The sequence below is a fragment of the Camelus ferus genome, chromosome 13 (assembly GCF_009834535.1).
Source record: "Camelus ferus isolate YT-003-E chromosome 13, BCGSAC_Cfer_1.0, whole genome shotgun sequence".
Taxonomy (NCBI): Eukaryota; Metazoa; Chordata; class Mammalia; order Artiodactyla; family Camelidae; genus Camelus; species Camelus ferus.
The window spans coordinates 53,901,854-53,916,923 of NC_045708.1; the positions used below are offsets into that span (position 1 = coordinate 53,901,854).

At 35.5% G+C, this 15,070-nt stretch overlaps 1 long non-coding RNA gene across 1 annotated transcript in view; it reads left to right on the forward strand.

Moving 5' to 3' along the window:
- Positions 1–15,070, forward strand: part of LOC116668075 — a 139,705-nt gene that overhangs the window by 51,723 nt on the left and 72,912 nt on the right. The window contains exon 3 of the long non-coding RNA XR_004325155.1: positions 7,984–8,076. This is a non-coding gene — a long non-coding RNA (uncharacterized LOC116668075). The remainder of the gene's footprint in view (positions 1–7,983; positions 8,077–15,070) is intronic.

The window sequence follows — 15,070 nt, forward strand, 5'->3', positions numbered from 1 at the left end:
AATTTTAAAGCACTGTCATATATACTGGAGAAGGAAGGACTTCTGTCTTTGGAAATCTCTGCCCTCTCATAGAGCTTTTTCTTCTGGAAATTTTTATCATATTATTTTCTAGATGTTATATGGGTATAGTTATAACTTTATCTGCCAAGATGCAACTAGAGAGTTGTTGACATGTTTTATTCATTTTTGTCCATCACAGAGCCTTGTGCATACCAGACTCTCAATATATTTAACTTACTAATGGTAATATTAGTGTATATGATTTATCAAACAATATCTTGTATACTTAGCATTGATTATTTTATGAATATTTATGAAAATCCTAGGAGGCAAGTACTGTTTTTTTCCTATTTTCATCAAAGAAAATAAACAACAGGGGTTTTACGTGCATGCATGTATGAATAAATATATAAATTAATTGCTAAATAAACATATGGATAAATGAATGTATAAACAGGAAATTGGACTAGATAATATATGAAATATATTCTGTGAATAAACATAAGAGCTTTATGTTCTATGTCTATGAATGTAAGAGCTATATATTAGTTTTATGAAATAATTTTATCATCACCAACCATGTAATTTCTCAATTTAGCATCCTTTACAATCTTTATCACAGGTGTATACATTAATAATTTCATCTTTGATGCTGTAAAAATGAAGAAGGATGGAGAGTGCAGAGATGAATTATGTGAAAATTAATACAAAATCTCCATATTCACGTTTACCAACAGAATTTTGGCTTTACTCCCAATTAAATTCCTTTCAGTAAACATTTAATGGGCCTCTGCAAGGTAATGAATAATACAATGAAACATTCTTATTACTTAGAGTTGTAGGTTGTAGACTCATGGAAATGGTCTCTCTTGGAGTTATATGTGACATCAAATTGCCCTGCTGATTTGTTTTTTATTGGATTACTAGTTGCTGGGTATCATTAAACAGCAAGAAAATGATTATCTACTGAAGACCAGTGTGATACCCTTTGACATAATGGAAAATAATGTGACCTTGTAGCAATGTTGATCTGCTCCTAGGGAGGGCTTTAGATATTTTTATTTTTCCTGTGTTATTAAGCATGCTATATTACAGTTTTATAAAAGCTATAGGATAAGTTATGTATGATTTTTAAAGGTTGAGTTTTTCATCTTCAAGAAAATTTCTTTCTCGTATCTCAGAAGGAACTAGAAGATTATTTGAAGGAAAATAAGATACTTAGAAACATAAATTACATAACAATTCAATGGAAGCATGAGCGGGAAGGAGACCGAAATTTGTCAGAAAATGGATTTTTTATTAAGCAAGTACCTTAATGTAGTCTCACTAAGATCAAAAAGTATTGCTTCTGATTGTCAAAGCTATATCACAATCTAAAATATAACTGTAAATTGAGACTTCTGCCACTTTACAACAAACATCTGTGTTTACTCCCATTGGTGTTTTAGGACCGCCATACATGCATTCACAGTTCTGTCCCTGTTTGCTCTGTGGATGTTGTCTTATCAAACTCATTGAGTTTCTTGTTTTCATCTCTAAATTGGAAAACGTTTTGCACTTAATGAGGCTGGCATAAATGTCAGATAATGAACGTGAAATGATTAGCACCAAATGCTAGAGATGTAGCTGATATTCATAAATAAATTTTTTATTTTTTCATTATTCAAATTTTTTACCACTTTCGAGTCCTATCTTCCATGAATTAATTTTTTAGTAGACCAGTCCACAGTAATGCTACTGTCTTCTGGTCACTTTTACCATATCTACCATATGTATTCAATTATTATTCTGAGTATTCTCATGGATTATTTATAACTCTTTCGTGTGCATTGAGCTTCAGGTAAAGAAGAGACTGTATAATCTGGAGGCACAGAAATATTTGGCCAAGATTTATTAAGTATGTGATCTCTAATAAGTTATTTTTGATTTTTTATTGAGGTATAATTGACCTACAATATCTTATTAGTTTCAAGTATACATCATGGTGGTCAATATTTATAAACATTTCAAAATATTCACCATGAGAGGTCTAGTTACCATCTGTCATCATACAAAGTTATTACAATATTATTGACTATAATTCCTTTGCCGTACATTATTGCATCCTCATGACCTATTTATTTTATAACTGGAAGTTTGTACATATTAATCCCCTTCATGTACTTGACTCACCCCCACCTCCCTCCTCTCTGTCAATCACTAGTTTATTTTCTCTGTGAGTGTGTTTCTCTTTTGTTTGTTTGTTCATTTGTTTTTGATTTTTTAGATTCCATACGTTAATGAAATCATACAGTAAATGTCTTTGTCTGTCTGACTTATTTTACTAAGCATAACACCCTTTAGGTCCGTTGGTATCGCAAATGGCAAGATTTCATCCTTTACTACAGTTGAAAAATATTCCATTTTATATATATATATATATACACACACACACACATATCTTTTTTATCCATTCACTTATAGATGGACATACGGTTTGCTTCCACATCTTGGCTATTGGCGCCAATATATATAGGTTTGCATATGTCTTTTTAAGTTAGTATTTTCATTTCCTTCAGACACCCAGAAAATAGAGTTGCTGGATCATATGGCAGTTCTATTTTTAATTTTGGGGGGACCCGCCATACTCTTTTCCATACTGGCTACACCAACTTACATTCCCACTAACATATATGAGTGCTCCTTTTTCTCCACATCCTTGCCAATATGTGTTATTTGTTGTGTTTTTGTTAATTGCCATTCTGACAGATATGAGGTGATATCTCATTGTGATTTTGATTTGCATTTCTCTAATGATCAGTGATTTTTTAACATCTTTTCATGTGTCTGTTGTCCATCTCTATGTCTCTCAGAAAAATGTCTGTTCAGGTCCTCTGTCCATTTTTTATTTGATTTTTTTTAATATTGAGTTGTGTGAGTTCTTTATACATTTTGATTATTAGCCCCTCATTGGCTATGTTGTTTGCAAATATCTTCTCCCATTCAGTAGGCTGTCTTTTTGTTTTGTTGATGATTTCTTTCACTGTCCAGAAGTTTTTTAGCTTGATATAGTCACATTTAAAAATTTTTTTGCTTTTGTTTCCCTTGCCTGAGGAGATAGATCCAAAAAAAGTATTGATAAAACTGATTTCTGAGAGCTTACCACCTATGTTTTCTTCTAGGAGTTTTATGGTTTCAAGTCTTACTTTTAAGTATTTAGTTCATTCTGAGTTTATGTTTGTATATGATGTGGGAAAATGGTCCAGTTTCATTCATTTGCGTGTAGCTGTTCTGTTTCTCGAGGACCATTTATGAAGAGGCTTTCTTTTCCACATTGCATATTCTCCTCTTCTTTGTCATAGATTAATTGACCTTATAAGCTTGGGTTTATTTCTGGGCTCTCTATTCTGTTCCATTGAGCTATGCATCTATGTTTATGTCAATACTATACTATTTTGATTACTGTAGTTGTAGTATAGTTTGAATTCAGGGAGCATGATACCTCCAGCTTTGTTCTTCTTAAGATTGCGTTGGCTATTCAGAGTCTTTTATGATTCCTTACGAAATTTAGGATTATCTGTTCTAGTTTTCTAAAAAAAAAAAAAAAAAAAACCATTGGTATTTTGATAGAGAATGCATTGACTCTGTAGATTGCCTTGTGTAGTATAGACATTCAAACCATTTTAATTTTTCCAATCCATGAGCATAGTATATATTTCCATTTATTTGTGTCACCTTTAATTTTTTTTCATCAATGTCATAGTTTTCAGAGTACAGGTCTTTCACTTCCTTGGTTAGATTAAGTCCTAGTTATTTTATTCTGTTGATGCAATTATAAAAGGGATTGCTTTCTTAATTTCTCTTTCTGATAAACACAAAAGATTTCTGTATTTTAATTTTGTATCCTGCAACTTTACTGAATTCATTAAGTTGGAATAGTTTTTTGATGCAGTCTTTAGGATTTTCTATATGTTGCCAGAGAAGAAACTCAAAAAGCGAAAAGGCTATCCCAATCAGCCATAAAGCATCAAGTAAAAGTAACCCAGAAGCAAATGTGGTTTCACCTCCTTGCTGCTGGGACCCCCACCTGAAAAGATAGACTAATGGATTGGCAAATCTACATTGTGCTGGTCAGCCTGTGGAAACACTTAAAACCCAAACAATAGTTTAGACCTGCTCCACCTGCTCCTTCTATCCCTGATAACCCACCTACTCCAGTTGAGGCCTTAGAGACAGTCCTATCCAGGGTGGGTGACCCTTTGGACTTTACTGGAACATCTGTGAGAGAGAGGATGAACAGTGAATGCACAAGCAGTTTAAAGATCCAGGCACTGCCTTAAAGTTTTGGGGAGTCGTATGATCAAGTAAGACATGCATTGTTTCAGAAACTGTAATTGACAAGATGTATGCCTACCTAACCTCTAACAACATGAAAAAGATACAAGTGTTTGTAGGGATTTGGGGATTTTAGAAGACTTGTATTCCCCACCTGGCACAGTGCTTTCAGTCTTTTCTACTGCCTGGTAAAGAAAGGGCACATGTTGATTGGGAATCAGAGCAGCAAACCACCTTTGAGAAGGTAAAAATACTCGTGAGCAGATTACAGCTCTGGGCACCTCCTAAGCAGTGCTACCATTTGAGTTGGTTGTATCTGTGATTCCGGAAGTATGGGTTGGGCACTGTGGCAGAGACAACAGAAGGAAAGAGTATCACTAGGATTTTGGTTCCAGTTCTAGAATGGGACAGAAACCCAACGTACCCCCATAGAGTAACAGCTTCTAGCATCATACACAGAGCTCCTCCAACTACAGCCTTTCAAGAAGGAGCAGCATTTTGTCGTAAAAACCTCCCTGTCCTATCAGGGAGTGGGTAGAGCAATGTCTTACATTGACCCACTTCTGCCATGGCTCAAACTCCCCCTTTAACTAAGTGGCATGCCTGTTTGCAGGAGAGGAGCACCTTGTCTTCCAGCCCTAGAAATGTGGGTGCTACTAGGCTGTGTAGATCCTCCAAATGCTGTTAGCCCTGTTCCTGTGGCAGCCCCTGGGGTCTGTAGAGAGGGACTGAGATAAATTCCCATCGATGCCTGGTGTACAAGTGGGTTTAGTCTGGGCCACCTTCCCACTGGACTACAATCACTATTCAGCCCAATATTGACACCATCTGGGTAGAAACAGGAACAAACTGCAATAACCAGTGAGTGATCACTCATGAGCTCTGGCCATTAACACTTTCCACTGACAGGTGGGCTGTTATAAAGGAATTAACCCTATGGCTTGGATAATGGGAAGCGGAGGGATGGATGATCATGAATAATCCCTCAGGCTCAGGGTGTGTGGAAAGACCCTGAGTTCACCTGGCAAGAGCCTGAGGCAGTCCTCATTGTCTTTCACATCTCAGCTTTGAAGGAGCTGAAAATGCTGGCAGCCGGGAAGCTGATGCCCTAGCTCAGGTGTGAGCCTTTTGCAACTGACCCTTCAGTAGATACAGCAGATTGAGTACCTAGGAAAAATGGCCATGATAGCTCCCTGGTGAGATGGCATATTGCCAAATATGCCAGATTGCTCTTAAAATGCAGTAGTTTGGTTAATGCATTAACAGCAGGTCCTGTGTATTCTGAAAATATACAGGGCTACTGCCAGTGAAGTTCAGGGCCATCCACTGGAGTTCCCAACCAGTAAGGGATTCACAAATTGATTATATTGGCCCCTCCACCAAGTGAGAATTCTAAATATGCTTTAATTTGTGTGGACACTATGTCTAACCTAATCCAAATTTTTCTCATTGCCACACAAACCAGGCTGCCACCATGAGGGGATTAGAAAACCTGAGTACCAACTATGGATTCTCTCCTCATGGCATAGACAGTGACTGTGGGTCACATTTCAAAGGTCATGATGTGCAAAAATGGACAAAGGGACATGATGTTGAATGGAGGTTCCATCTCCCCTATAACCCACAAGAAGCAGGGTTGGTAGAAAAGAAAAATACAATATTAAAGCAGTGTATTAAATTACTATTAGGTAAAAACCACCTTGACTGGTTGGACACAAGCACTGTCCCAGGCTTTAATACATTTGAATGATCAACCAGTAGGGCCTGTTGCTCCATATTGCCAGACTGGGGACCCCTTCCGAGACACCCAATACTGTAAAGGTATGGAAGTGTCAGGAAACAGCCATTGCTCCAATTCTCACCCTGGAGTGCTAAGCTTTGATCACTAAGCCCCATCATGCCTGGGAGAGGCATTATCTACTGGAATTTGCAATGGAAAGTCCCACTCAGATGGGTAAGTTACTTCGCATCTCTGTGTAAGGGAGGATGACTCAGTCTCCACTAGGATTCGATTGTCCTGCTACCACTCAGATCTGTCAAAATGTACTATATCTAGAATGGAACATGCACCATTGAAAGAGAAGATGGGGGTCCTGATCTGGTATATCTTGTCCCCAGTCCATCTCCTCACATCTGATGGTGCTGCCTTCCCCAGCCAACATGAGTGGTATGCACAACCAGGCCAAGTTCCTACAACTGCCTATTCCCTCTCAAGGCCAGGGTGCACGTGCTGTTTCCACCGATACAACTATTTGACTACCATCTTTGTTCCCTCTGTTGGCCTGGGGGACATTATAGCCCATATAGCAGCCCCATACCCAGCAAGCCTTAAATGGTAGGTGACAAAGCCTGTCTTTACTGAACACTGACTTGTCTCTAATGAGAAAAGCTGTCCTACAAAATAGGATGGCCTTGGACCATATTACTACCTCACAAGGAGGCACCTGTGCCATTATCGAAACAGAATGTATCATCTTTATTAAATCACACAGCAATGCACATAAACACCCTGAGTGCTCCAACCTCCAGCCGAAGGGCTTTAATACATCAGCGGTTTGGATCACAGGGCTCTTGGTGGTAAAGAATAGTTATTTATTAGGGGACTCATTGTCTTAGTCTGTATTTTCTGTTGCATGTGCCTATCTGCCTCCCATGCAGCCAGATAGCTGCCAAATGAGCCACCTCCATGCCAGTGACAGCTTTGCTAACCATTCAGGGCACTTGCTGAAGAGGGGGACGTATAAGATTGTAAGAGCCAGTCACGAGGGGAAATGTTGGAGGAGGTGTCTGAGAGGACATGACAGCTGATTGACCCAGGAACTCGACCTTGAGAGAATAAGGTGTTTTTGAGACCACTGGGACTGAATATGTGACTGAGTCCAGTTAAGGCCTCTATATAATCTTTTAAGATTCTGGCAGGCAGGTGTGGAGATCTATTCATCTTGCAGCCACTCAAAACAAGCCTCCTATGTAAGTTCCTTTGTTTATTAAACCCATCTATCTGGAGTGGTCTGCCTCTTTGTTCAGTCTCGCCTTGCCATGTGTGTATGGGGGCCAATTTACCAACAAACCTATAAATCTGGCTAGAAATCTTTCGTAGTTCTCAAAGCCATTCTAATGACAGAATTGGTAGGAATAAAACCAAGATGGAGCAGAACTAGTAAGTGCAAAATAATTTTTGCACGTAGTCATTTTAATGTGATTCCAAAAGTTTCAAAGATTTCGTTGTTTTTCTTGTAACTCTAAAGACTAAACTTTTTTTCACAACAATCCCGCACTTCTCTATGTGATAATTCTCTCCTTATCTAACTTGCGCTTTAAATGCCTGTTCAGCCCTTTTGTGTTTCTGGATCCCTTCTGCTCTGTTTAGCTTGGAATCCCTCTCCTGGATTTGTTCTTAGGATCTGATAACTGGAAACCTATTCTAGCTTGGAGCCCCTAGAAGACTGTTTGGTGATAGGCTGTGTGTAAACACCTTATTTGCAAACACACTCCCAGAAATGAAAAACAAGGGAAAGAGAAGAATGAGTCAGGGAAAAAGGGACAGAGAATAGAGTGTTTCCAAGCTGGCCACAGCGCTGTAACAAGCATAACTGATCACTTGTTTTTATGGGAGTCTTCTGAGAGGCTGTATAAACTATTGTTTTGTTTTGTTTTGTTTTTGAACAGGGCATCTTGGGAGAGTAAGGAATTGTTGTGGTGGCTTTGTCAGCCACATTTCAGAAGCAAGACAAGTGCTAGAAGCCGAAGTGGTATGAAATAGTGAGTATACTGGCCATTCTTGGTCTGACCAACGTGGCTTCGGCTTCTTCACTACTGTGATGCCTACTTTGATCTCTTAACCACTCCTACGCCACTCCTAAAGTATAAAATATGACAGTGTACTTAATATTATAATTGGATTTTCTCCTTAATATATAGCAAATTGCTTATGTGCATGAATCATAGGTTCTGATAGCAGAAATTGTATCTCATGTTTCATGAGGTGGCATGAGAAAAATTTGAGAATAATTCATAAAACCACACAAAAAAATAAAACCACATGGTAAATAAAAGATCCATTTATCTCAGTGTTTGTAAAGAATCACAGTCATAGGCAGACAGCAACACTTTCCTAGGAGATAATAACTATGTTCTATTCTTTCACTGTTGATTGCAGAATTGAATTGACAGAACGTGAACATTTATTTAATTAGATACTATGTTATTTAGTTAGATTATTGTATTAGTTTTTTATAATGATCATTATAAAACCAATAGTTACAAGTAGAGTATAAAATGGTTCTAAAGGAACTTTAACTATATGTAGCCATTTAATTCAGTGTCTAAGCGGTCCTTGGCAGGGAGCACACAACACAAATTGTTGGAAAACTGAAAGTTCGATTTTATTCTCTGTTTGGCAGTGGTGTAAATAGTTATAATTTATTAATTTATTATTTATCAATATTATTATTACAATCCTTTCTTCCCATTAAATGAGTGCATACTTCTGAGCTGTGGTCTAACCCCTTTATTATAAAGTGGGGTGTGTGTGCCATTTCCTACTTATAATTTAGCAGACCCTAGAGGAATCAAGGAGATGAATTACTTCTCTTCTCCTTACAGAATTATTTTGAGGAAAGTTGTGATGATAATAATTACAGCATAAAATAAGTACATGACAAATGGTGAAAAATAAGAATTGGTCCACAAATAAAATGACAATAATCATTCTCCACTTCCTACTTCTGAATATGCTGAATATTCTTATGTGCTGGTACATGAAGTCAGTCACAAATGTAATCTGGACTATAATCTTTAGGATATTTGTTTTATTTTATCCATTTTCTCATGACATTTTAAGAATATATAGTGCAATACAAAAAAGTCCTTTCTTATAAGTGCACATTTTAATGAAAAATGTTATAAAGGCCCTGAAGAAAAAAAAAATCACAAAAGAACTACAAATGGCCTCTAAGCAGATAGAAATGTATGCAATTTTACTGGTAACTGAGTGAACAAATGGACCAAAAAAAATTCAGTCGCAAGTGGACAAAAAAAAAAATATCCTCCTATTTTCCATATCAGAAGAATTTTGTATGGTTGAATGTGTGGAAATGAACCCCTCCCACACAAGTGCTAATGGTGGTGTAAATTATTTTAGTCTTTTCAGAGGGAAATTCACAGTGCATATTTTAAAAATCTTAAAATTGTCTTATTTTTGTTTCTAATAAAAATTAACCATAAGCAATAAAGTTTTGACTACTTTGATGTTAGTTTTCTCTTTTTTAAAATAATAGCAAACATTTTGGGTAGCTATAGGAAATTAATAGGGCTATTCTTCATACTAAAATACTGTAATATCATTAAAATGATTGCATAGTAGAACATTTAATGAAATGAAAATATATTTATGGCATAATTTTAGCAAAAAGATAAAATTAAAATTCTAAATATTGTCATCCTAGATTTAAAAGTTACATATAAAATTGCCAGTGTTAATTAACTGATTTGCCAATTCATTAATTGAACAAACATTAGTCACATATTATGTGTGAGTTATGCACGTGTGATGAAATTATGGGTTCCTATATTTTCTTTTTCCTTTATCAACATTTTCTAAATTCTCTACAGTAAACATGTGTTATGTATTACTATCACATTAGAGAAACAATATTTATGAACCAAAAGAATATTAAAATAATTTTAGTTTATGATTTAACTATAGTATACTTTAAGTTATACTAAATTGAGAATGTCAGCCAGTCTCCAAAAATGGCCACATATCCCAGTATCCAAGCTCATGTTCATGTATAGCTCCCTACATTTGAATCTGGGTTTGTCCTGTAATTTGCTTTTGACCAAAGAGTGTTGTGGAAGTGGTGATGTGTGACTTCAAAGCCATGAGAAACTTACAGCCTCTACCTGAGTCTTTTTAAACTCTTGTTTTGGGGACTCTCCTCCTTGAGACACTCTTCTGAAATCAGTTGCCATGCTGTGGGAGTGGCTAAGTGTAGGCATTCTGGTTGGTAGCCCCTGTTGGACTTTGAACCAGAAGCCAGCATCAACTGTCAAACATGTGAGTGACCATGTTAAATGCCCAGCCCAGCCAAGTCATCAAATACCTGCAGCTCCTGTTGACCTCTGGCTAAAATGGCATGAAAATTCCCAAGCAAGAACTTACCTAGCTGAGATCAGTCAACCCACATAACCATGAGAGATTTGAATAAATTTCTGCTTGAAACCACTAAGATTTAGGATGATTTGTTACCCAGTAACCAGAACAGAAAACTTCTCGACCTAAAATACTTAATAAGTCTTTTGTAGCTTAATGTGATCAGTCTTCTGAACGCCTCTTAAAACAGATCTACCATTGCTTCTCCTCTTCAGATCCACATTAAGTGCTTTCTACATATATGAAAGGCTTTTTTCATCCTTCCTCCCTTACCCTCATACAGGTATCCATATCTACTACTGAATATTCTGTAGGATTTAGAAATATTCAGGACTATTTAAAAACAGTTTATGAAGTAGAGGAGAGGCAGCTTTTTGAACTTCTGTTCCAAGAATCCCATTGGCTTTCTTTTTTGAGTACTCTGTGAGAAAAGCTGCGCCTTCTTCTTACTACTTCCCAGACTCCATCTTATCTAGTAGTCTTACAGGCTTTTAAAATACCAGAATACTTCAAGGATCAGTTCTCAGACTTCCTCTCCTCTTTCCTATATCTTTATGGCTTCAAATACCTTCTATATATGGAAAAGATGAATCTGAAATATATATATAACCGACTTGGACATTTCCTCTGAATTTTTAGATTCATACTAAACCAACCATTTCAATTTCACACTTCCATTTCACTGTGAAAATGAAATATACGGAATTGAATTCCTAAATTCCTGATTCTCTCCACCTACCAACTACCAACACAACAAAGTTGCTCCTCTTGCTGTAATTAGCAATTTTAATAAATAGCAACTCTGTTCTTCCAGTTGCCAAACCAAAACTTTGGGAGCCATACTGGACTGCACTTTTATTTTTCCTCACATAAGGCATATCTCGTTTTATTGCACTTCACTTTATTAAATTGCAAAGATACTTGTTTTTTATAAATTGAAGGTTTTGGCAACACCGCATCAGGAGAGTGTATGCTGCCATTTTTCTAACAGTATTTGCTCACCTTTAGTCTCTGTGTCAGATTTTGCTTATTTGAACAGTATTTCAAACTTTTTCATTATTGCTGTGTTTGTTATGGTGATCTATGATCAGTGACCTTTTATATTACCATTGCAAAAAGACTGCAACTTGGGAAGGCTCAGATGATGGTTAGCATTTTTTTAGCAATAAAGTATTTTTTTATTTAAGGTTTGTACATTGTTTTTTTAGACATAATACTATTGCACACTAAATAAACTATAATATAGTGTAAACATAACTTTCATATGCACTGGAAAGCCAGAAAATTCAGGTGACATTTATTGTAATATTCACTTTATTGTGGTGGTGCAATTTCTTTGTCCAGGCATCCTAATTGTTTTCCTTCCCCTCTGATAACTTCCCATAGCTGCCTCTGCCCTCACAGCTCTCTCCACAAAATGCAAGGGATATCCTAACAAAAATAAAATCATCTTACTCCACTGCTTAAAACTAGTTGAGATTTCCATTTTCACTTAATAAATGCCAAATTCTTTATAGTGGTTCTAAGGATCTATTCAACTGAAATTGCCACTACCTCTTTAACGCATCTCCTGTGTGCCCACCCCTCATGCATCCCAGTCCAGTACCACTAGTCTCAACCTTGTTTCTTGACCTCACCTAGTAGACTCCTGTCTCTAGGTCTTTGTACTCCATTTCCCTCTGCCTGCAATGCTTTTCCTGCTGATGTTTGTATAGTTTCCTTCCCCATTTACCTTCAGTCTCTTTTCAAATTCTGCCTTTTGAATGGTATCTCCATTTACCATCTTAAATAACAGTAATAACGAAGATGATTATGAAATGATGATGATAACAATAGCAACATTTTTGTGTTATGACATTATGTATTAGTCCCTTTTCTAAACATTTCATAAGTTTTAAAATTAAATAATATCCCTTAGGTCACATTTAGGCATTATGACTTGTGTCAGCACTCTTAATCATTTTGCTGCATCACTTTTCAATAAGATACCAACACATCTCCCTTCTTTGGCATTTTTTTTTATCCATTTCACCACGTTTAACTTTTCTCTAAAGCTTTTGGTGCCTACCATACCAAATTTTATTGCCTCTTCCTCAATCCTCCAAAAACAATGTAATTTCTGTGAGTGTTTGGACTTTGTTTTGTTCACCACCATATCCATATCACCTACAACAGTATAGCAGACACTCAATAAATATTAGCACATTTTCCTTAATCCCTTGGTGTGCTTTCTCTACTTTGTTCAGTTGTTTAAACATGCTACTCAGTGGTATTTTAAGACCCCTTTGGACAAGTGCTGCTTCCTCTTGCCTGAAATACTCTTTTTTCACAATATAATAATTTCTGTTCATACTCAGACCAAGTTTATTCCTATGTACACCCTGTGCCCTGACTTTCATCATCTGTATCATGCTCATAATTATTTGATAACTGTATTTCACAATGGAACATAGGATTCCTATGTTGTTCCTCTTCATATCCCTCTGTAGATTTTAATCAAATGGATGAGGGACTCTACCAAGGGTTGAATGACTTAAGACCAAGTAATAGAGAAAGGAATCTTGGTGCTCTGGATCATTAAAATGAACTAGCAATTTGTTGTACTTTTATTTTTGGAGAAATGTTTTAATGATCTTGATTTTTTTCTCAAAAGTTCCTGTTGAAACAGTGCCTATCACATAGGATACATTTAAATATTTATTGAATGAATAAATAAATGTGTTTTTAAAGGTGCATACAAATTAAGAGTTTTGTCCATATAATTGTTACATGTGCATTTTGTTTGCAAGTATGTCTGTTTGGTGAATTTCCAGACTTGGTGATTGATGTTTGTTTTTTGGATGGATATTCTTCCCATGAGAGACTTTAGTAAAGTAATAGAATAAGAATGTATTTTGGAATTATTATGATTTAGCATAAACTCTACTTTATATTTGAGGTACTTGATGAATATATGTTTTTATTTAATTGAGGTAACATTGCCTTATAGCATTATATGTTTCATGCATACATTATATTTCAACTTCTGTGTACACTGTAGCATACTCACCACCAAAATTTTAGTTTCCATCTATTACCATGCAGTTGACCCCCTTTATTTATTTTGCCCTTCCCCCAAACTCCTTCCCCTCTGATAACTACTAATCTATTTTCTATGTCTATGTATTTGTTTTCATTTGCTTTGTTTGTTCATTTCTTTTTTTAATATTCCACATATGAGTGAAATTATACAGTCCTTATCTTTTCCCATATGACTTATTTGACTTAGCATAATACCCTCAAGGTTCATCCATGTTGTCACAAATGGCAGTGTTCCATCTTTTTTTTTTAATGGCTGAGTAATATTCTCATGTGTGTGTGTGTGTGTGTGTGTGTGTAAAACTTCTTTATCCATTCATCTGCCAATGGGCACCTCTATATTTGGGGACAACCTATAGGGAAAGATGAGTGTTGTGATTTTTTTTTTTGGTCAACATAAATATAGAGAAATTGATAGCTGATTGGGAGCAAGATTTGGGTATATTTTGTCCCTTATCTAAATAATAGAGCAAATGCTCTTATTATTGTTTACTTATATGTAAATTTACCTATATGTCTATTAGCTATACATATACACACAGTGATAGAGGAATAAATAGATAACCTATAAAATGTATCTATAAATTATTTTTCTAATTCTAGACATGGAGATTTTGTGAAAAAAGGAAGACTGTGTAACATCTATATTACTGGTATAGAAATACACTGTGTATTCAGAAAGTTTTGGGTTATATAGAAAGAGATTTAATGGAAGAAAGGTCATGGAATGAAAGATTAATTATCAAGATCTTCAAAGGGACTTTTAATTTAAAATATATTTAGACAATACTTTTGAATATAACTGACTAATTTTAATGATTACATCTGATAAAAATTTAGACAATTGTAATTCAAAAATGCAGCTTAATATTTGATTCATAAGGCATTTTAGCTAATGTTTGTTCATCAGCTACTTGCTATTCAGTGAACAGCTGTACAAAACTTATTAAAATTCAGAGTTTAAGACTACTCCCACTATGCATGATGTCATGTATAGAAACAATATGGAGTAATCCAAATGAGGCAGTTAATGTGAAACAGCATAAACCCACTGAGAAGAACTGTTTTAATTAAATGCCACTTAATTATTATAATTAGATTCTAAATAATTTCATAGAATATGTCACTGTGAATTCAGTTACTTTTGGTGAGTGCATGAAACAATCCTAAAATTTAAATGTAAAGATTTGCTTAGAAAATTCTAACTGATCATAATTTCAAAAATCAGTATTTCCTAATGTTTTATATTTCATTTCTCTGGATTTAAGTTTGTTTACATACATACAGAAGCATGACACCAAGTAATATATTTGAATACAGTGCAATATAAAATATTCTGTTTGTATTTGTTATTTACTAATCAAAGGTACTAGTGTTAGTCTTAGTTTGCAAAGCTTTCTTTCCTTATAAACTTTATTTTTTATGTAAGTCCAAAGGTGTTTTTATGATTAAGTTTTTTTTTTTTAAAAGTGACCTTATTGCAGATAAATTCACAAAGCTATTGCAATGTCTTCATATCTAAAT